The 22,582-nt window shown below is 38.1% G+C and overlaps 1 non-coding gene across 1 annotated transcript; it reads right to left on the bottom strand.

Moving 5' to 3' along the window:
- Positions 1-516: 516 nt before the first annotated feature.
- On the bottom strand, positions 517-587 carry TRNAG-GCC (transfer RNA glycine (anticodon GCC)). Its single transcript has one exon. It is a non-coding gene; the product is annotated as a tRNA-Gly (tRNA).
- Between the last annotated feature and the right edge of the window lie 21,995 nt (positions 588-22,582).

The following is a 22,582-nucleotide window of genomic DNA, read 5'->3' as shown; positions in this document are numbered from 1 at the left end:
TAGGGCATGGTATAAGGTCACTATGAGTTGGAATCAGGTTTTTGGTTTTGGAGGGCATGGTTTTCCAGGGCTTTTCATTGAGAGCCTGGGGGCCTTTGTTTAGAACTAAGACTGCAGAAATTTTCACTTTATTTTTTAGAGGTTTTTAGAGGCTCTTTAGGCTTCCACCTCATGAGGTTTCAAAATATTGCACATTTCTTAAAGAGGAAAATGGCTGTGGGTTTGAGATCTCTCAAGTTTTTGGTTTGGTGCTCTGGCCCTACACAACTGCTGAACTCTACTGGTTTCTCTAGTCTACAGAAGTGGCCTTCTGACAAACCTAGATTCTCAGCCTCTAAAAAACCCATTGCCATTGATTCCCACTCGTATCGAGGATTCATACCGATGCTATAGGACAGAGTAGAACTGCCCCGTACGGTTTCCAAGGAACGCCTGGTGGATTTCAACTGCCAGCCTTTTGGTTAGCAGCTGTAGCTCTTAACCACTATGCCACCAGGGTTTCCAAAGTGAAAGGGTTGCATTGGCCAGGAATCGAACACAGGCCTCCTGCGTGGCAGGCAAGAATTCTACCACTGAACCACCAATGCTTGACACCTCTAGCTGTGCCCATATTGACTAATGGCAGGAGGAAAAAAGTGGTTACAGATGTTAGTATTAATCCCTTGCTCCCTCCGGGGCTTTCTCTTCTCACTGGCTATATTCAAAGCCCCATTTCTTAGCTAGCATTTGTCTCCTAAGTATCCATAAACTATGGGAAATTCCACTCTGCTTTTCTGAAAGTTTGGCTTATCTTAGGAATTCAGCAAATATGATGAGGAAGAAACTGGCCTTGTGTTTGAAGCTTCTCAGATCTCCAATTTTGTCACTCCAGCCCAGGCAGCTGTCAAAAGCTTTTGTTGATTTCTCTGACTTTAGCAGAATTCCTGTAGTTGACCCAAGTCCAGATTCTTATCCATTAGCCTGTACCAGAAATGGAAAATTCCCCCAAAATACTGTAGGGCCTTACATCATCTCTGAATGGTTCTCTGCTGTCTGGAATTTTATTCTTGATAGTCCCTATTGCCTTTGCAGCTCTTTGATACCTTTAAATATATGATTTTTTGTAATCTACCCAGCTTTTCTGGTTATTTTAAGTGGTGATGTTTACTTGCTTCAGACTACTCTATCCTACATGGAAACGTAAGTGCTCAGAGGTCCATATTTTAAAAAAAAAAATCTTTCGGGGGCTATGTGAGCAAAGTTTTGAAGGCCCCTAAACTAGAAAGCAGTTAAACAGGAAATACTACAATGTGATCAATTCTGTGACATGAAATGTTTAGGGGAATAATGTTAAAGAAGCTAGATTTGGGGAGTTGGGATACTTTCTGGAGGCAGTGTTATCCAAGATGATAACTTAAAGCTTAAGCAGGAGTTAGGCAAAGTTGAGGGTGGATTTTCTGGGATTTCTCTTGGAATCTCTCACCTTAGCCAGCAAAGTACACCTGGCCTGTACCTGGAAACTGTATGTACCATGCCTTCTGGTGTCCTGAGGTCTGGATGTGGTCAAACCACACCTATCTGCCCTTTACCCTTGACTCATCTCTTCTCAGAACCCTTATTATCCCACATACATATAGATGGTGGATTCTCTGAACCAGAGCATTTAAAACTGGACCTGATATCTGGACCCAACTTTGGATTCTAGTTCTACCAGCCTGGGGTAGCACTATTTGAAAGGGCTGGGTTAAGAACTTTACTTCCTAGTGGAGTAATCACTTTTGTAGGATATCACAATAAAGGATAGGAAAGGTTTGCTGAGGTACTTGACCTGTGCTGTCAGAAGGGAACGTAGGTTCTTTTAGAAGCCCCAGTGACTGAGAAGTATCTTCATAGTCCTTGAAGCTATGAAGCAGAAGGTGGGATCTGGGAAGTTTTGATTGTAAATTGGCGTTTTCTCTGTCTTCAGATACCTGTGTTCACATTCCCATCCTTAACTGCGATGGCCTTAGGCAAAGTGTGAAGTCCTTAGGAATTTTGATGCTACAAACCTCTCTTGCTGTTCTCCTTTCTCCTCTCCATTTTCCTCTTTCTCCATAGAGATCAAAGAAAGGAACAATAGCAGTCTTTACAACCAGATATCCCATCAACACTTATAAAACATTTCATATATACTTTCTTGTGAAGTAAGCCTGGCATTTTGCTAGTGAAAAAGAGCTCAGAGAAAGTAAGGACTTATTTAAGGGGTAATGATGGACTTTTATTGTGGCCTTAGTGGGCCCAAGGTGAGCTGGTGTAGTCCAGAGAATGCTGAAATTAGTTTCCATTGGGAACAGATTTACTTTCATTGCAGTCTCCCCTATGCTGCCATTCCACAGTCCAGTGTTTTTACATATCTCCCACTATTTTAGAGCAAAGTCTGATCTGATATCAGTCATTTATGAGTTTGAATGCACTGGCTCATCTGGGACTATTAGAGGTCTGTTCCTGGAGACTACTTGTTAAGAAGACCATTTATAAATTTAAAACCATCTTATATTTGCCACAGTTTTTATTGAATTATAGACAATTTTAGCTGTGTGGATCGAGTTAATCACCAATTTGAGTTTCTGTAGGAAAATGTATTTGACTTTAAAACAAACTGGTGAAATACAGCTTATATATAAGTTTAATACTGACCATATTTGAATTTTTTTATGGTAAATGTCTTGATTACTAATGGGGGTAAAATACTTTTCATCTAAATCAGCTTGGATGCGGAGAAGACTAGGGGAGTTCTGTTTCTCTGAACACCATGTTGCTAGTGGCTGGGGTTGAGAAGGAAGAAGCAGTGGTATCCTCTGATATACAGATAAAGCCTAAGCTTGGCTGATGTATGGTTCACTTCTCACTGATTTTGGCGTGATAGGAATTATCTGGCTACGGGAGAGCTCTATCTCCTTGGCCCTGAGGCCACGGGTTAGCGAAGTAAAAACAGGCTGACATAGGGCAAAAGGAATAGGGACTTGAAACCCAGCTTACCTAGAGAGGAAGAAAGAGTAACTTAAGAAAAGGCTGGGAAATAACACCAAATTACTTTCTGATTTATTTTTACCTGAGTCATCTTATGTGATCTTCACAGTAATTTTAAGTTTTGTTTATATTCCCATTCCACAGCTGAGGACACTCTGCCTCAAAAGAGTTAAGCCATTTGTTTCAAATTTTTCAGCCCAAGTCTTTTGATTCCAAAGCCATATCTCTATCTGCTCTACCATGCTGCCTTATTATTGTTATTTATGATAAATAAATTTTTGATAGCAAAGCCTATCATTGGTATCTATTGTTTTGTCAGTAGAAGTATGGCTGTACTTTCCAGTTGCCTGTTTCTTTTTACCTTTTTTAATGTGGCTTCTAGAGGATTTAAAATTACATATGTGGCTTGTATTTGTGGTTCATATTATATTTTTATTGGACAGCATTGCTTTAGAATGTGAGTTCCACGGGTGTAGGGGCTGTCTCATTTATCTCTGTAATACGTAGCGCCTAGCACAGTGCCAAGCATGTGGTAAGCACTCTCTGAATGCTTCTTTAATCATTTGTCTTACCCTACAACTGGATTACAAGCTTCTGATGACTTGGGACTGCATTTTAATGTTTTGAATATCTCCTGCTAGGCTTAGTAGAGTTTATACACATAGTAGGCATTCAGAACGTATTTATTAGATGAATGAATAAAAGGAGAATGTTTTCTGATGGAAATTTCCAGCCTACTTCTCAACTGTTTACCTCTTCTGTTATTAGCCAGTTCCCATCTGGTTTTCAGACATTTCCAATGTGACATGTCTGGCTACTTTCCTCTTCCCCTTTCCCTCTAAAATTTTCTGTTTCTAGGACATCTTCAAACCAACATGGTATGTGGGTCCTGACAACCTTTTATTTATTCCTCGGAAAGCCATTTAGTCAGCCCCCTCATGTTTCTAACTTTTTGTTCATCTTTGCACATTTCAATTAAATTTCGCTGGAGGAGACTGGAGCTTGCCAAGGGCTGAGAGGAAGAATCTAGCTTTCCTTTCTCTGCCTGGACACCTGCACAGGCCTTTCTCAGTGGGGCTCACTACAGTGTGATTTACTTGGCAGTTTGGAACCCTCTACAGGCCATTATCTTTTATAACTAAATAACTAAATGAGAGTGAGAATTAGGGAGGAAGAGAGAGAATGTGAGCCAAGGAAGAAAATGCACAGACCCACAGACAGTCTAAGATCTGGGTGGTAGGCCCAGCCCTACCGCTTACTATGAGTGTGATTTTGGGGGAATCTTTTCTCTTGGGGCCTCAGGATCTTCATAAGAAAACAACAAGGAGTTAGGACCTAAGATTATTTCCAGGGTCCCTTCTGGCGCTAACACTCCGTGATTCTCTAACCACTAACTGGAGAGGGCAGAAATGAAAAACAAATGAAGAACAGACAACTGTGAAATCAGGACTGGAACTCCATTGGCTGACCCACCTCTTATGACCCTGTGTGCTAATTCATATTATTCTATAAGATGTCAACATTGTAAACTCTTTCACACTTTAATCCTACTTGTAATGCTTTCCTTTCCAGTATTCCTTCTGGGAACAGAATACCCATATATTTGCTATTATCGTACGGAGGGCGTACTGCAGGGTTCACTTGAGCTGGAGTTACTTTGGTTGTTCAGCAGTTACTTTTAGCCTTTGCTCTTACATCATGCCAAAAATTGTTTCTGGATAATTGCTAAAAGTCAGTAAGTATCCTCTAGACTTACTAATTTTGATTAGAAATGCTGAGTAAACCTCCAGACGTCCTCAGAAATCTTCACGTTTGTAAATGCAGCAGCTCGAGAAAGTTTTGGGCAACAGCGCACACACCTTGCATTCCAACAGTAACTTGCGTGGATCATCTAGGGTCATAGAATGTTAAAGTTGGATGAGACCTTTGAGATTGTTTGGTATAACCCTTTTTTATGAATGTGGAAAGTAAGGCTCAGAAAAAATGTTTTTTTTTCCACACAGTTCATGGGAAGTTCGTAACTAGGAACCAGCTGTTCTTTTCCTTTCAACTGTGTGACCCAAGCCACTGAGCTAACAGGCCATAAATGAAGCAGTAACCAAAGAAACACAAGAACCACCTGATCCGAGATAGGAAATCCGTTCAGCCTGGTTGCTCCACTGACAGTCAGCTGTTCTTGGGAAATCAAATGAGATCCCTCTACAGTGAAAAGATGGATCCAACAATAGTGAGCTGCTCAGTTGTCATTTGGGCTTCAGTGGCAGGAATGCAGGAAAATATACCTAATGGTGACATCCGAAGGCTTTATCCAAGCTTATTCAATAATTCTTTTAGAGCTCTTTCAAGGTGCCAGGCATAGTGCTAGACGCGAGGGACACAGAGATGAATGAGATACTTAGGATTCTGACTTTTAAAAGCTTACAAGCTTTTTCGCTCTACGGTTTGAGTCACTTCTCCATTGTAACTACACTGAACCCAAATGAAGCCAACCATGAATTTAAGATGACTCCTTTCCCCTCCCCCAACTCTAAAAAAAAGGTGCACGTAGTATGCTTTTATTATACATGTTATCACTTTACAAGGGCATAAACTTAATTTAAAACAAATTTGTTTTATCATATATATGTCTTCAGATACCTGTGTTCATCTTCCCAACCTTAAAAGTTAACTGGCATGGCCTTAGGGAAAGTGTGAAGTCATTAGGAACTTTGACTATTTTACCATAGTTTGTCTGTCTGTCTGGCTATCTACCTACCTACTTTTTTTCTGAACTATTTGAGATAGTTGCAGCATCGTGAGACTTTACTTCTAGAACAAAAGCATTCTCCTATATAATCTCAATGTACTTATAACACTTAGGAAATTTAACATTGATATATTATCTGATATATAGTTTATTTTAAAATTTCTTCAATTGTTCCAGTAATGTCCTTTAAGGCTATTTCTGTTTTGTTAAATGCAGATCCAATCTAGGATATATATATAGCTATAATTAAAAAGTTAAATAATACTACAAGGTTTATAACAGGAAAAGAAAAGTCCTTGGCTCCCCCCTTCCCTATCTCTGATTCTCCTTCTTCAAAGGGAATCTTTTTTTTTTTTAAGGCAATCATTTTTAAGTCTTTTCTTGATTTATGCATCTTAGATATTGGCTTCCTTCATTGGGAGATGAGGATTCAATTCTTTTATACTGCCTTACACCCTTCCCCCTCCTTGTTTTCCAATGTAGTTATAATTTTCTGTTTGCCAGTATTTAATATTTACTAATACTGTGAAAATATTCACAGCTGAGCTATGATTAAGTTTTCTTTCTTACACAAATTTTATTTTCCCTGGAGTTAAGAATTACCTGGTTAATTTTTTTATCATTATTTCAAGGACCCTGGTGGCGCAATGGTTAAAGTGCTCAACTGCTAACTGAAAGGTCGGTCGTTTGAACCCACCAACTGCTCCACGGGAGAAAGATGTGGCAATCTGCTTCTGTAAAGATTACAGCCTTGGAAACTCTATGGGGGCAGTTCTACTCTGTCCTGTAGGGTTGCTATAAGTTAGAATCAACTCGACAGCAATGGTTTTTTTTTTTTTTTAATTGTTATTTCATCTCAGGTTCTCTACTATGCCCCCTCAATTCATTGAAACACATAAGGTAATCTACCAGTTTCCTATTTTTTTCTTCCTTAACTCTGTCCTCCTTGTGGCGCTTTATCTTCCTTCACTGGTTGCTCTCTAGGCCGCTGCACAGCTGCCTCCTTCACTATCACCTTGGGGTTCCCTTTGCCTTTCTCCTGTGTTGAGTTCCCTGATTCCCAATCCCATGTCTTCTCCATCATTTTCATTTTGGTGGAAAAGAGATTAATTTTTCATTAGTTCTTTGTCTTATGTTAGTCTTTTTTGTCCTCCTTTTCTGCCTTCCCTCCATTCCAGGGTCAAGACTTTCTAAAAGTTCAGGATTTTAAGATATATAATTGTTTTTAAACATGTATTTTAGAGGAAGAATTCCTTTGAATTGTGTATATACAAAGTATACAACATAAAATTATACACGGAACATAGGCAAAGCTCCCCTAGTTGAAGAAGAGATAGGCAACATAGAGTTTGACGAAACTACCCTACCCCTACTCCTAGCAACTTGATATCCTACTCTTGATTCCCCAGCTCAGACCTCCCTGGAACACAATTTGAAGAATATTATATAATGTAGTCCACCCTTTGATTTTACAGATGAGGAAACTGAGGTGCTGAGAAATGACTTGCCTGGGGTCTTTCTTCACCTTTACTCTCTTCATGTTAAATTTCTCAATTTACTGATGATGCCATTGTTATATTCTTCTAAATCAAATAATTATGTCACTTCCATCCATGAAATTTGAAACATGGCATGACCTAACTCTTTTAGCTTCTGGAAGAATCTAATCTCATGCTGCCTTAATCCACTGACAAAGCAGTATTGCACAAAGCTTCCTTCTGTTTTGGTTTGGTTTTAGGATCCCCTATCAGGAGCCATTTTTAATATAAGGAACTTTTACTGCTCAGCAGTTAGATTTCTTATTTACCAGTTGTTAAAGATGAGCAACTTGTACAAAATAATGGCTGATAACTGAGCTTGAAATGTCAGAAATGTGAATCTATACATTGAGATATGAGTGCTACTGATTTTCAAATGTAAGACGCCACTCTTGACCATTTGGGAGAAATTCCTATTTTCTTTCTTTGGTTAATTTTTTTTTTACTGTGGATATGTACATTGATATAGTTGTTTGCTGTCTAATCAATTTCAGCTCATAGTGACCCTATATGACAGAGTAGAACTGCCCCATAGAGTTTCCTAAGTTGTACTCTTTATGTAAGCAGATCACCAGGTCTTTTCTTCTGAGGAGCAGCTGACCTTAATCGTTGAGCCACCAGGGCATGTGTTCTCTCTCTACACACATACACATATATATACAGATATACACATATATACGTAACGTAGAACAACATTTGTCATTTTAGCTGTTTTTAAGTGTACAATTCAGTAGCATTACTTACATTCACAGTGTTGTGCAACTACCATCACTATCTGTTTCCAAATGTCTTCGTCACTCTAAGCACAAACTCTATGCCCATTAGGTAGTAAGTCCCCACTTGCCCCTGCCCCTAAGCCCCTGGTAATTTCTATTTTCTTAAGGAAAACATTTTAAGTTGGTATGGAAGCCATGGAGGTGCTCCGCTGCAAGGAACATAGTTGGCTGAGCACCACCTCCTCCCAGCCTCCACCCCAACTCCCAGCCAGTGCCTAAGCTCGGCTAGGTTATTAGAGTTGGGCCATTTCTGCCCGACATGGGACTCCTCTAATGGGCAGTCTTTGCTTGGAGACTCTCTTTTGGCCTGACCAAGACTTTCACAGAGCTGTGCTACAGTCTGAGTTTCTTTCTACGCAATCTCCATCCTTGCCTCTCTTCTTTCACAAGTTATCATACCTGCATCAGTTTGAAGGCTCTCCCCACTTACTCTCACTCCTTCTTCCCTTAATCTTTCAAAGGCATTTCCTCCAACAAATCTCTTAGACATCTGATTCCATCATGGTGTCTGCTTTTCAGAGGACCTGAACAGACACATCTATTTATGGGATTAGTTTTAAGATAATTCATTAGGTGAGTGGTGTCTGGGGTCTTAAAAGCTTGCAAATGGCCATCTAAGATGCATCAATTGGTCCCAATCACCTGGAGTAAAGGAGAATGAAGAACACCAAAGACACAAGGAAAGTATTAGCCCAAGAGAGATAAAGGGCTACATAAACCAGAGACTTCATCAGCCTGAGACCAGAAGAACTAGATGGTGCCCAGCTACCACCAATGACCGCCCTGACAGGAAACACAACAGAGAGTCCCTGATAGAGCAGGAGAAAGGTGGGATGCAGAACTTAAATTCTAGTAAAAAGACCAGGCTTAATGGTCTGACTGAGACTGGAGGAACCCTGGAAGGCATGGCCCCGGGACTCTGTCAGCCCAGAACTAAAACAATTTCCAAGGCCAACTCTTCAGACAAAGATTGAACTGGACTGTGGGACATAAAATGATGTTCGTGAAGAGTGTGCTTCTTAGCTCAATTTGATACATGAGACTAAACGGGCAGCTTCTGTCCAGAGGTGAGATGAGAAGGCAGAGAGGGTTAGGAGCTGGTTGAATGGACATGGGAAATCAGGGCTGGAAAGGAGGAGTATGCTGTCACAGTACAGGGAGAGCAGTTAGGGTCACATAACAATGTATGTATAAATTTTTGTAAAAGAGACTCACTTGAAATGTAAACTTTCACTTAAACTACAACAATAAACAAACAAACAAAAAAAGATAATTCAACATTTAATGAATTTCTACTCTATGTGAAGCTTTGCACTAGATGCTGGCGATGTGAAGATAAATGACACAAATCTCTGCCTTTGTGTTGTTTGTGAGAGGCAGTTAGAGACTTCCAAGTGCAGGATAGTGATTAAGAATGAATTTCAAGTTCAAAGCCATGATCCACTGCTTACCCCAAACTCTCTAAGCCTCACTTTTCTCACCTGAAAAATGAGACTATAAAAATGTCTATTTTATAAGATTATAGTGAGAATTAATGAGATTATCCTTATAAAGAAGTTTGCACATTCCAGGCATTTAATAACATTCAAGGAGATGCAGTTGGTATTAATGTTAATGCACTGTGATAAGTTCTATATATTTTGCTTTTTTAAAACCCATTACTTTATTTAATGTTTTACAATCAAATAAGTTATTTTTATGCTCAAATTTTCCAAATTTGGCCAATGGAAACTACTTCAAGCTAGTTCCTGTGACCTTTTATTTCCCTCAAGATTTTATTTCGAAAAATTTCAGGACTTTCAGAAACTTCTGTACAATGAACGCCCATAGACCCTTCACCTAGACTCACCAGTTGTTAACATTTTGCCTCTATCTATGTATGTCTATCTACCTATCTACCTACCTCCCTACCTACTTTTTTTTCTGAACCATTTGAGATAGTTGCTGCATCATGGAACTTTACCTCTAGAACGAAGACATTCTCCGACATAATCACAATGTACTTATAACAGGAAATTTGACATTGATTTATTATCTGATATATAGTTTATTTTAAAATTTCTTCAATTGTTCCAATAATGTCCTTGAAGGTTATTTCTGTTTTGTTAAATGTAGGATCCAATCGAGGATCACACATTGCATTTAGTTGTCATGTTTTTTTGGCCTCATTTTATCTAGAACCGTTCTTCAGTCTTTTCTTTTTGTGTGTGTGGGAAGAGGGTATTTCATGACACTGATGTTTCTGAAGAGTCCAAGTCAGTTATTTTTCAGAATGCCCTTTGTTTTCTCATTATTAGATTCAGATTATATATTTCTGGCAGGAATATTGCATAGGTGATGTGTCCCTCTCAGCAACACATTAGGAGGCTGATAACTATCATCACAGAGGAATAATTAAAGTGTTGTGAGAGCACAGGGGAGAAAGGTCTAGCCCTGTGGGATGAGGGGAAGGGCGAGAGGCAGGGAAACCTTCACTCTCGTAAAAGGCTGTATCTTGAATGGAGCCTATTTTAGTTTTGGTTTTCCCAGAAGCAAACCTTGAGGCAATGATTCAAGTGCAAGCAGTTTATATGGGAGATAGCGGCAGGGAACAGTGGTAGGTGAGTGGGGAACTGAGACAGTGAAAGGAAAGAAGCCAATAAAGAGTGCATTATTTAGCTAGTTAGGGCAACTGGAGCTCAACCCTACTGGTAATTTCTCTCAGCAGCATTTTGTGGTTTTCATTATACAGATCTTATAAATATTTTTGTTAAATTTATTTCTCCATTTTTTCCATCTGTTTTGATCCTATTGTAAATGATTTTGTTTTTAAATTTCCACTGTTCATTGCTACTGTAGAAATATAAGTGATTTTTAAATATTAACCTTGTATCCGGCAGCCTTACTAACTCACTTATTAGTTTTAGTGTAGATTCCTTAGAATTTTCTAAGACACAATTATGTTGTCTGCAAGTAAAGACAGTTTTACTCTTTCCTTTCCAATCTGTTTGCCATTTATTTCTTTTTCTTGCCTTATTGCATTGGCCACAACAGTACAATATTAATAGAAATGGTGAGAGTGGACATTCTTGCTTTGTCCTGATCTTAGGGGTAAAACATTCAGTCTTTGACTATTAAATATGATGTTAACTGTAGGTTTTTTTAAAATTATTATTTTAATAGATGCTCTCCATCAGGTTGAAAAAGTTGCCTTATGTTCTTAGTTTGCTGAGTTTTTATCATGAATGGGTGTTGAATTTTGTCAAAAATTTTTTGCATCCACTGAGGTGATTAGATGTTTTTTTCTTCTTTACTCTGTTAGTATGGTGAATTACATTGATTTTCAAATATCAAACCAATCTTACATTCCCGGAATAAACTCTGCTTCGACATGATAGACTATCCTTTTTATTTATTGCTGAATTCAATTTGCTAATATTTTGTTAAGTATTTTTGCATCTATGTTCATGGTTTGTAGTTTTAAAATGTCTTTATCTGGTTTTGGCATCAGGGTAATGCTGGACTCATAAAATGAGTTAGGAAGTATTTCCTCCTCCTCTTTTCTGAGTCTGTGTAGTATTGTTATTATTTCTTCCTTCAGTGTTTGGTAGAATTCACCAGTGAAACTTCTGGGCCTGGAGTTTTCTTTTTGTGAACGTTTTAAATTACTAATGCAATTTCTTTAATAGATAGAAGGTTCTTCAGATTTCTATTACTTCTTGTGTTAATATTGGTAATTTCTGTCTTTCGGAGATTGGTCTATTTCATCTAAATTGTCAAATTTATTGGCATTAAGTTGTATGAAGTATTTTCTTATTAGGCTTTTAATGTCTGTAGGCTCTTTAGTAATATCCTCTCATTCATTCCTGATATTGGTAATTTGTATCTTCTCTCTTTTTATCTTGATTGGACTAGCTAGAGACTTCAATTTCATTGATTTTTTTTTTTCCCAGAGAACCAACATCAGGTCTCAATAATTTTCTCTACTGTATTTCATTGATTTCTGCTCGTTATTATTTTACTACTTTGGGTTGAATTTTATTTTTTTCTAGCTTATTCAGATGGAAGCTTAGATCACTGACTTTAGACCTTTCTTTTTGGTGAGTACGGAGGTTTCCTACTCCAATTTCTCATCAACTTGCTGTGGGGAACATAGCTGCTTGATAGCCTCCAGCTATCACACCTTTGAATCCACCATGGCCTCCACGTCAGGCCACGCTTCCCCCAAGCTACTCCCAGTTAATGACTGAGCACACTGGGTGTACTGGAATCAAACCATTCCTGCCTAACATGGGATTCTTACAACTGGCAGTCTTGGCTCGAATTGCATTGTGGTCTGAGGCTCTTCCTATCCAGTCCTTTCTTCTTTTTCTCCTATCACACATCTCAGACTTGCATTCTGAAGGCTCTCCCTTCCTATTCCTACTTCCTCTCTCTTTATCCTTCACAAGTATTTTCCCCAATAAGTCTTTTGCACATTTAATCCCTTCTTGGTGTCTGCTTATTTGAGGATCAAAACTAACACACCTCTTTTGAAATTATAAACTTTCCTTTAAGTACTGCATTATCTGCTTCCCCTAAATTTTAATATATTCGGTTTTCATTTTCATTCACTTCAGAATAGTTTCTAATTTGAACCATGAGTTATTCAGAAGTGTGTTCTTTAATTTCCAAATATTTAGGAATTTCCTAGATACGTTTCTATTCCTGGTTTTTAATTTAATTCCATTGTGATCAGGGCACATGCTATGCATGATATCAATGTTTTTAAATTTGTTGAGGCTTTGTCTTTGGCCTAGCATTTGGTTTATCTTGGGAATGTGTCATGTGTACTTGAAAAGAATGTGTATTCTGTTGTTGCTGGACGGAATGTTCCATAAGTATCAGTTAGGTCCAGTTGGTTGATAGTGTTGTTCAAGTCTTCTCAATTTTTATTGATTTTTTCCCCCATGTGTTCCATCAGTTGCTGAGAGAGGAGTATTGAAATCTCCAACTCTAATTGTGGATTTGCTGTTTCTTTTTTTGGCTCACTAAGTTTTTGCTTCATGATGACTCTCATTTAATATATTAAATTCTTACATAAAGTCAGATATGTTTCTCGGTTATTTTATTTATTTTTACATTATTTTTTATTGAGATATGCATGTAACATAAAATTCACCATTTTAAAGTGCACAGTTCAGTGGTTTTTTTAGTATGTTTTCTATGTTGTGCAACCATCACCACTATTTAGTTCCAGAACATTTCTGTTACCAACAAAAAGAAAGCCTGTACCTGTTAGCAGTCAGTCCCAATTACCCACTCCCCTCCCATTCCCTGGCAACTGTTAACCTACTTTCTGTTTCTATGGATTTGCCTATTCTGGACATTTCATATAAATGGAATAATATTCTATGTGGACATTTGTGTTTAGTTTCTCTCAATTAGCATAATGTTTTAAGGTTTGTCCATGTTATAGCAGGTATCAGCACTTCATTCCATTTTTATGGGGGAATATTATTCCATTGTATTGATATACCACATTTTGTTTATCCATTCGTTAGTTTATGGACATTTGGATGTTTCCACTTTTTGGCTATTATGAATAATGCTGTTATAAACATTTGTGTACAGGTTTTTATATGTGAGTTTTGTATACATATGTTTTCAATTCTCCTGGGTATATACCTAGGAGTGGAATTGCTGTCTGTTTATTGTTGTGCCAAAATAGCATTGATTTATTTATCGTAACTTTATAATAAGTTGTAATTGTTGGGAGAAAAAACCAGCAAACCAAACCCAATGCTGCTGAGTCAATTCTGACTCATAATGACCCTGTAGGACAGAGTGGAACTGCCCCATAGGGTCAAGCCTATAATCTTTACAGAAGCAGGCTGCCACATCTTTCTCCTGCAGAGCGGCTGGAGTTTGAATTGCTGACCTTTTGGTTGGCAGCTAAGTGCTTAACCACTGCGCCACGAGGGTTCCTTTGTTGGGAGAGGCTTTGTTATTTCATTTCTCTAATTATTTTTAAAAAAGCTGTTTTGCCTGAACTTTTAGAATTATTTCTGAGATTGAACTTTGGGAGCTTTCAGAATTTTGCTTTATCTTACTTATTTAATCACACTCTCACATTTCAGGTCTTTCTCTTATATCAGTCTATCTTCTTGACCCTTCATCACACATACTGTACTCCCCTGCTTATCATACCTTGATTCGGAAATGTCTTCCTTCCCTCTGCCTTCACTGGTACAAACCTTCAAGGTCCAGTTTAAGTGCCAATTCTGCCATAAAACTTTCTTAGACCACTCCAGTCCACATGATCTCTTTTTCCTTGGAATTCCTATAGTATTTTTGTCTATAACCTTCAGTTTTGTACTTCATCATATTGTTTTTTGGTTGTCATTAATCTGGTTAATGAGTGATTGTAAGCCACACTTGCCAAACAGATCTCAACGGGCAGAGGTGGTATTTCTTTTATTACCTCCATAATTTCCAGCTCTGTGTATGGTGTTGTGGAGGGAATGAAAGAATCATGGTTTTAATACTTAAAAATAATTTTTGAATGCATCCACACTACCATGTACCAAGTACACATTCAGTACCAAGACGAGAAAAACAAGTTATCAAATGTTAAGTAGTCTTCAAGGCAAGTAGAACATTCTTGAAAAATATGAAGTTTATTTAAGGGATAATTTTTAAACAACCATTTATTAGGCACTTACTATTTACAAGGTACAGTGCTTGACTCTGTAGAGATATAAAAGAAAACAATAATAATAATTGCAGCCACCATTTATTGAGTGAAGCCAAGCACAATGTTAAGCCATTTAAAATGCCATTTTATTTAGTCTTTACAATCCTATGAGGTTAAGTAGTGTTAATATTCTCTTGTTCCCTCACTCCCTATCTCTAATCCATCAACCAGTCTTTTTTGGCTCTGCTTTCAAAATATATCCCATTTCAGTCTACTTCTTGGCATCTTTACTGCTACCACTCTAGCCCAAGCCCAGTAATTTCCCACGGAACCTTCTGATCTCCCTACTTGTATTCTTATCTATGATCCACTCTCCACATGACAGCCAACATGAACTTCTAAAAAATGTCAATGAGATTAGGTCATTCTTCTGCTTAAAACTTTAATCATCTTATGGTACATTTAGAATAAAATCCTAACTCTTTACCATACTCTACAGGATTTTACACAATCTGTTCCTTGCTTTACCGATCTTAATTTAAATGAGACAGGCTCTTTCAATAAAGAATCCAACAGTCACAGGATTTACTACACCTTAATGATGAAGAAGAGCCCTGGTGGTGCAGTGCTTAAGAGATTGGCTGCTAACCAAAAGGTTGGCAGTTTGAATCCACCAGCTGCTCCTTGGAAACCCTATAGGGCAGTTCTACTCTGGCCTATAGGGTTGCTATGAATTGCAGTTGACTTGATATCAATGTGTTTGGTTTTTTTTTTTTTAAATGATAAACCAAACCTGTTGCCGTGGAGTCGATTCCGACTCATAGCGGACCTATAAAGAGAACAGAAAGAAAATTCCAAAGCTCTTCTGGCTTAACAAAGAAACTTTTCAAATATTGATTCTTTTCAGAAAATAGAGAACAATTCAAATATTATTACTGGGGCAATAAATTATTAAGTTGTAAAACAACCAATCAGAAATGGAATATTTTAGGAGTTATAGGTTATTTTCACAGGACAAAGCAACAACTGCTGGCTGATTTCTTGTGTTTTTACAAATGACATTTTCATAATAATGGAAAACAGAACAATATTATGTGTTTTCAAATGTTCTCACAGTAGATAGGAGAGTAAATTGTATACTTTTGTGAATGTGCTCAATAGTTTATTAAATATACTAATAGTAAAGATAACAATTAGTAACGCTTAGCAGTTACACTATGTGCCAGGCAGTATCCTAAGTACTTTATATTTGTTAACTCTTAATCCTTCCAACAACTCATGAGGTAGATATTATTACTATCATCATTTTGTAACTGATTAATTGTGGTACAGAAAGGTTAAGTAATCTGCCCCAAATCACACATCTAATAAGTGGCAAGGCCAAGATTTAAACCCAGGCAGCTGGCTCCAGTGTCCACACTTTTAATAGTACACTCTATTGCTTCTTGAATATAGGACACTATATAGCATTCTGTTATAGAATACAGCCTGCTTTTCTTGTGGCTTTATGGTAAGAAAACATTTTTTCTTACTCTCTTTTTGAGACTTCCTTCCCTCCCTAGTAATTTTGAAAGGACCACAGCTTCAAGGCTAAGCACTGGAATTCTCTTAGAACTGAGAGAAAAGAGCAGACCTGAGAACCTTAAAGATTTCAATACAGAAAAGGACAGAACTGTAACAAATGGAAATATGAGGCACGCAGTGGTTTGCATTAATATTTTTCTAACCTAAACTTTTACTACTCTCCCTTTGGTTTACTAAGCCCCAGGTATAGGAGCCTTCATTTGGTTCTTTCCAATATACCAAGCTTATAACTGCCCCAGTGCCTTTGCACTTGCCTTGATTTTTGCCTGAGATGCATTTCTCCCAGGTCTTCAGATTGCTGACTTGTTGACGTTTAGGTCTTCGTTCAAATGTCACCTTCTCAGAAGATGCCTTCTCTCACCATCCCACGTAATGTTGCCCTCGCCCTGACTCTACATCACTTTGCCCTGCTTTGTTCTTTTTATAGCACTGAATTATTTATTTGTTTGCCTTTTTATTGTCTGTCTCCCCATTATAATATAAGTACCATGAAGGCAGGGACCTTGTATTTTTCACCACTCAGCATCTAGAACTATACCTCACACATTAAAAAAAAACACAAAAAACATTGTCATGGAGTCGATTCTGACTCACAGTGACCGTACCAGACAGAGTAGACCTGCCCTGTAGGGTTTCCAAGGCTGTAATCTTTAGGGAAGCTGACTGCCACATTTTCTCCCACAGAGTGGCTGGTGGGTTCAAACTGCTGACCTTTCAGTTAGCAGCCAAGCGCTTTACCGTTGCAACACGAGGGCTCCTCACCTTACACATAGTAGACATTTAATCAGTCCTCTTTGAGCGAATGAATGAAATCCCATTTAATTGACAAACTAAGTCTCAGGGAATTTAAGAGTCTTGTTCAAGATCACAGTTATTAAGTGTAGGAGTTTGGATTTGAACTCAGAGCTGAAATTTTAACAACTAAGTTATACTACCTAGCTTGCAGTATAAGAGGTGTGTTCACAGTTAAACGTAAAACAGGCTGGCAGGAAGTAGAGGCTGTGTTAGATATGCAAGATGGTTAGTGATGATAGGGAATGGTTCTTGAATTGGTCAGTGGTTCTTTGCTATTTGCCTCAGATAACCGCTGTTTCACTGTTCTCAGCGTCTAGGAAAGGGAAGGGGGAAGTTTGTCATTGTTTAACTGCTCTGATGAAAGGAGTGAAAGAGATGTTGAAGTAATTATTAGGTAATGGAGATTTGGGGAATACATATGAATTTCAAGTGTCCATTTTGTTCCTTTTCTCTACAACTGGAGACATTTGAGGCTTTACTATACTGCAGATATGAAATAAATATAGGAATGTTTCAAAAGATGCAGCGGCATTCAAAACCCTTCACAGTCTGGCCACATTTCCCTTTTTTTTTTTTTTTTAATTTAGCAATTTTATTTTCAACTGATACAGAGTAAAGCGATATCAAACACTCCTTGCAAATGGAAGATGGCAAATAATATTTAATAATTTTTAATTTTGAGAAGAATCTTTCTGCTGATTCAACTGTTGCTGGAGCTGTTGAGAGTATTTATTTATTTATTGTACTTTAGATGAAGGTTTACAGAACAAACCAGCTTCTCATTAAACAGTTAGTACACATACTGTTTTGTGTCATTGGTTACCAACCCCACGACATGCCAACACTCTCCCCCTCTCAACGTTGGGTTCCCTATTACCAGCTTTCCTGTCCCCTCCTGCCTTCTCGTCCTTGCCCCTGGGCTGGTGTGCCCATTTAGTCTCGTTTTGTATTATGGGCTTGTTTAATCTTTGCCAAAGGGTGAATCTCAGGAGTGACTTCATTACTGAGCTGTAAGGATGTCTGGGGGCCATACTCTCAGGGTTTCTCCAGTCTCTGTCAGACCAGTAAGTCTGGTTTTTTTTTTGAGGGGGGCGGTTAGAATTTTGTTCTACATTTTTCTCCAGCTCTGTCTGGGACCCTCTACTGTGATCCCTGTCAGAGCAGTCAGTGGTAGTAGCTGGGCACCATCTAGTTGTGCTGGACTCAGTCTAGTGGAGGCTGTGGTAGTTGTGGTCCATTAGTCCCTTGGACTAATCTTTCCCTTGTGTCTTTGATTTTCTTCATTCTCCCTTGCTCCAGATGGGGTGAGACCAGTGGAGTGTCTTAGATGGCTGCTTGGAAGCTTTTAAGACCCAGATGCTGCTCAGCAAAGTATAATGTAGAACATTTTCTTTATGAATTATGTTATGCCAGTTGAGCAAGATGTTCCCGGAGACCATGATCCCCACAGCCCTCAGCCCAGTAATTTGGTCCCTCAGGGAGTTTAGATGTGTCTATGGAGGTTCCATGACCTTGCCTTAGACAAGCTGTACTGGCTTCCTCAGTATTGTGTACTGTCTTACCCTTCACCAAAGTTACCACTTATCTATTGTTTATTTAGTGTTTTTCCTCCAACCCCTCCTCTCCCTCATAACCATCAAAGATTGTTTCTTTTTGTGTGTAAACCTTTTTGTGAGTTTTTATAGTAGTGGTCTCATACAATATTTATCCTTTTGTGATTGACTTATTTCACTCGGCATAATGCCCTCTTGATTCATCCATGTTGTGAGATGCTTCACAGATTCATCATTGTTCTTTATCGTTGTGTAGTATTCTGTTATGTGTATGTACCTTAGTTTGTTTATCCATTCATCTGTTGATGGGCACGTAGGTTGTTTCCATCTTTTTTTTCTATTGCGAACAATGCTGCAGTGAACATGGGTGTGCATATGTCTATTCGTGTGACGGCTCATATTTCTCTAGGATATATTCCTAGGAGTGAGATTGCTGGATCATATGGAATTTCTATTTCTAGCTTTTTAAGGAAGCATAGTGTTTTCCAAAATAGTTGAGTCATTTTGGATTCCCACCAGCAGTGCGTAAGAGTTCCAGTCTCTCCACAGCCTTTCCAACATTTGTTATTTTCTGGTTTTTTGATTTGTGCCAGTAATGTTGGGGTGAGATGGTATCTCATTGTGGTTTTGATTTGCACTTCTCTAATGGCTAGTGATCTGAACATTTCCTCATGTATCTGTTAGCCGCTTGAATGTCTTCTCTGGTGAAGTGTCTGTTCATATCCTTTGCCCATTTTTAAATGGGATTATTTGTCTTCTTGTTGTAGAGGTGTTAGATTTTCCTGTGGATTTTAGAGATTAGACCTTTGTCGGATTTGTCATAGCCAAAATTTTTTTTCCCACACTTCCCTTTTTGACCTTTTTTCCCCTGTTATAATCATACTGAATCCTTCTTCAGACAATCCAGTTCATTTACTGTGCCTCTTAAAGGCCCCTCACTCTCCCTTCTCTGAGCTCTTGCCTAGTGAGGCCCTATAACCTCCCTTGTGATAAACCTGGGATTTTCACAAACTCAGACTCTTGTAGTTAGAAGGGACATTGAAGAACTTCTAATTCAGCCCCTGGTTTTTATAAATGAGGAAATTGAGGCCCAGAGAGATGAACAGACTTGTCCAGAGTCACACAGCAGTTAATGGCAGAGCTGCTCACAGCTCTCTTGGACTTGCAGTCACAGGCTCTGAGCACACCCCCACTCTGCCTCATTTTTGGGTTGCTAGGAGCAGTCTCTGAAGGATATACTGAGAAGGCCTGTGGGTTTCCTCTGACATCAACGTTAAAATATGTGCCAGTGTGAATTTTCATATACAGAGTATGGAATTTTTCAAGAAAGTCACGTCTGTTTTATTTACTCAGCGTAGTCCCTGACAGCAATATGCAAATATAGAACTTATTTAGTCTGCCTCCTCTGGTGACTTGCCAGTCTCCGAGGGGGGAGGAACACATTTTATGTTTCCCATGGGTTTTGTTTGTCATAGCTTGATTTCTCATACTGAAAAGAGCCCTGGGTAGCCCCATATGGGACAAAGCTGGAGATTATTAAATGCTTCTGTCTTATGTACATTGGGCATTCGTATTTGCTTATGAAATTTCTCCATGCATTGCATTTAGAACTTGCCAAAACCTACTGCTCAAAAATTCGTTTCTTGGCTATTCTGATGCACCACAGTGTTTGAAAAAGGAAAGCTAGTCTTTCAGTTGCAGTGTAAAAAATTGGAACCATTTTATTCACAATTTAGCTAAGTGTACGCCCTTAGGTAAAGACTTGACTCTTATTGAAGACCTTAAACTCTTTTACCTCTGTTTTTCCAGTGCCAACATGTTCATCAGAATGGATGTTCTTGGTCCAAAAATCCAGCATCATCCTGCCTTTCTGTGTGTAATTTGCTTATAGCATTTCTCTGAGATAACTCATTTATATGCCATCACTTTCTATGGTATCAGGAAAGAACAATGCGGCCTTTTCATAAAAAGAAGCCGTTTTCTTCCTCCTTCCTAATTGGTACTGTCATCTATCAAAAAGAACAACAATTGCAACCTTGTTGTTCTGAAATGAGATTTCTTTTTTTCTGATGATAAATGAAGATCCATGGAATTTATATATGCTCAATGACTAGGAGAGCAGTATAGTTTATCTTGTAAATTTTGATTTTGATGACTTAATCAGTTATCTTTGCCAGTTTGAAGTCTAGAATCTAAACAGAAAAATGTCCCTAGAACATAGTCTCTTTTAAACATTTCACTATTATTTTCTGTTCCCTCATTGCATAGTAACCTTTTGGTACTTTTGGTAAAGGAATGACTACAACCTTTCGTTTACTGAACACGTACTGTGTGATAGCTACTTTTACATACTTTATTTAACTCACTTAATTCCCTCAACAACTTTATGAAGTGGTTATTTTTATATTAATTTTTACTGGTGAGGAAATGGAAAATCAGAAAATCCAAGTAATTTGCCTAAGGTCACACAGTTAGTATAGTGGAGCTGGGATTTAAACCCAGATTTGTTGACTTCTGTGGCAGTGAATGCCAGTTAGTCAACCACCACACTTTGAATAGTAAGACACTAGATTATATAGACTTTAAATTGTCTACGCAATATTCATTCTCCTCTCCTTCTTAGAAATAGAACCCCAATTTTATTTGAGGGAGCAAAAGACTATATTTCTCAGCCTCTTTTTCAGCTAGGAGTGGTTAAGAGATATAAGTGGAAATTGCTGGATGGGACATCCAGGAATAACTTAGCTGGGAGATGTCTTTTGCTCTTCTTACTTTCCTTATTTTTGTATGGAAATTAGATGTGATGGCTGGAGTTCCAACAGCTGTCTTGTGACCATAAGGGAACTTTGTGACTGGACGCTACATGCCAATGCTAAGGATAGCAAAGTAGAAATATAGTTGTTGAGACCCTGGTGACAGTGTGGCCCAACATATCAGCCCTGGACTTCTTACCTTTAGGCTTCATGTTAATGAAAAAGAGAGGAAAACCCCCCACTGTTTGTCAAATCTGTGTAACAAGCAGCTGAATGCAGTTCCTAATTAAAACAGACTTTAAGAACCTTTTAAATTCTATATAATCTAGTGTCTTACTATTCAGTGTGTGGTGATTGGACCAGCAACATCAGCATCAACTGAGAGTTCTTATGAACTGCAGTATCTCAGGCACTACCATAGACCTATTGAATCAGAATTCACATTTTAACAAGATCCCTGGGTGATTCATTTGCTTATTACAGTTTGAGAACCACTGGTTGCTTCATGGTCACAAGAAGTTCTTGACTGAAAATGAGTTCTACAGTGTATACTTATAGGTATGTCTTGCTTTATGCAACAGATATATTTATGGTAAACTGTAGACCAATTAAAGTTTTATAAATTAAATCATATTAAACACACTGGGATAGAAGGAGCATTCTTTTTTTTTCTTTTTTGGCTAACGTCTACTGTATGCCAGCCATTGGGCTAAGCATTTTATATGCGTTATTTCATTATTTCTTCAAGCAATCTTATTGATATAGTAGGTATTATTATTATTATCATCATCATTGCCATTTTACAGGTGAGGAAACTAGAGATCAGGGAGTTTCAGTAACTTGCCCACTCTCAAACAGCTTGTACGTGGCACAACTGGGACTTGAATTGAAATCTGTCAGACTCCAGAGCCTACGTTCTTAAGCATTTAAAGTGGTTTCTGGTAGGGGCTGTCTTCTTTTTAAATGAAATGCCCTCTGATCTTTTTCCCCACAATTTTTTGATACTCTGAAACAAGTTATATAGTAAATATAAGAACATAATAATGTTATCTATGAAATATTAGGTTATTATTAGCATTAGCAGCAGCATCTCTACCAGACACTTTTTAATTGAATTTATATAAAGTAATAATGATAATGCAAAGAATAAAATTTCATCTTGAAAGTTCTTAATTATCCTTCTTTGACCTTATA

The sequence above is a fragment of the Trichechus manatus genome, unplaced genomic scaffold (assembly GCF_000243295.1).
Source record: "Trichechus manatus latirostris isolate Lorelei unplaced genomic scaffold, TriManLat1.0 scaffold00007, whole genome shotgun sequence".
Taxonomy (NCBI): Eukaryota; Metazoa; Chordata; class Mammalia; order Sirenia; family Trichechidae; genus Trichechus; species Trichechus manatus.
Note: the sequence above shows the minus strand (reverse complement) of the source record. Positions and strands in the feature narration are given on the sequence as shown.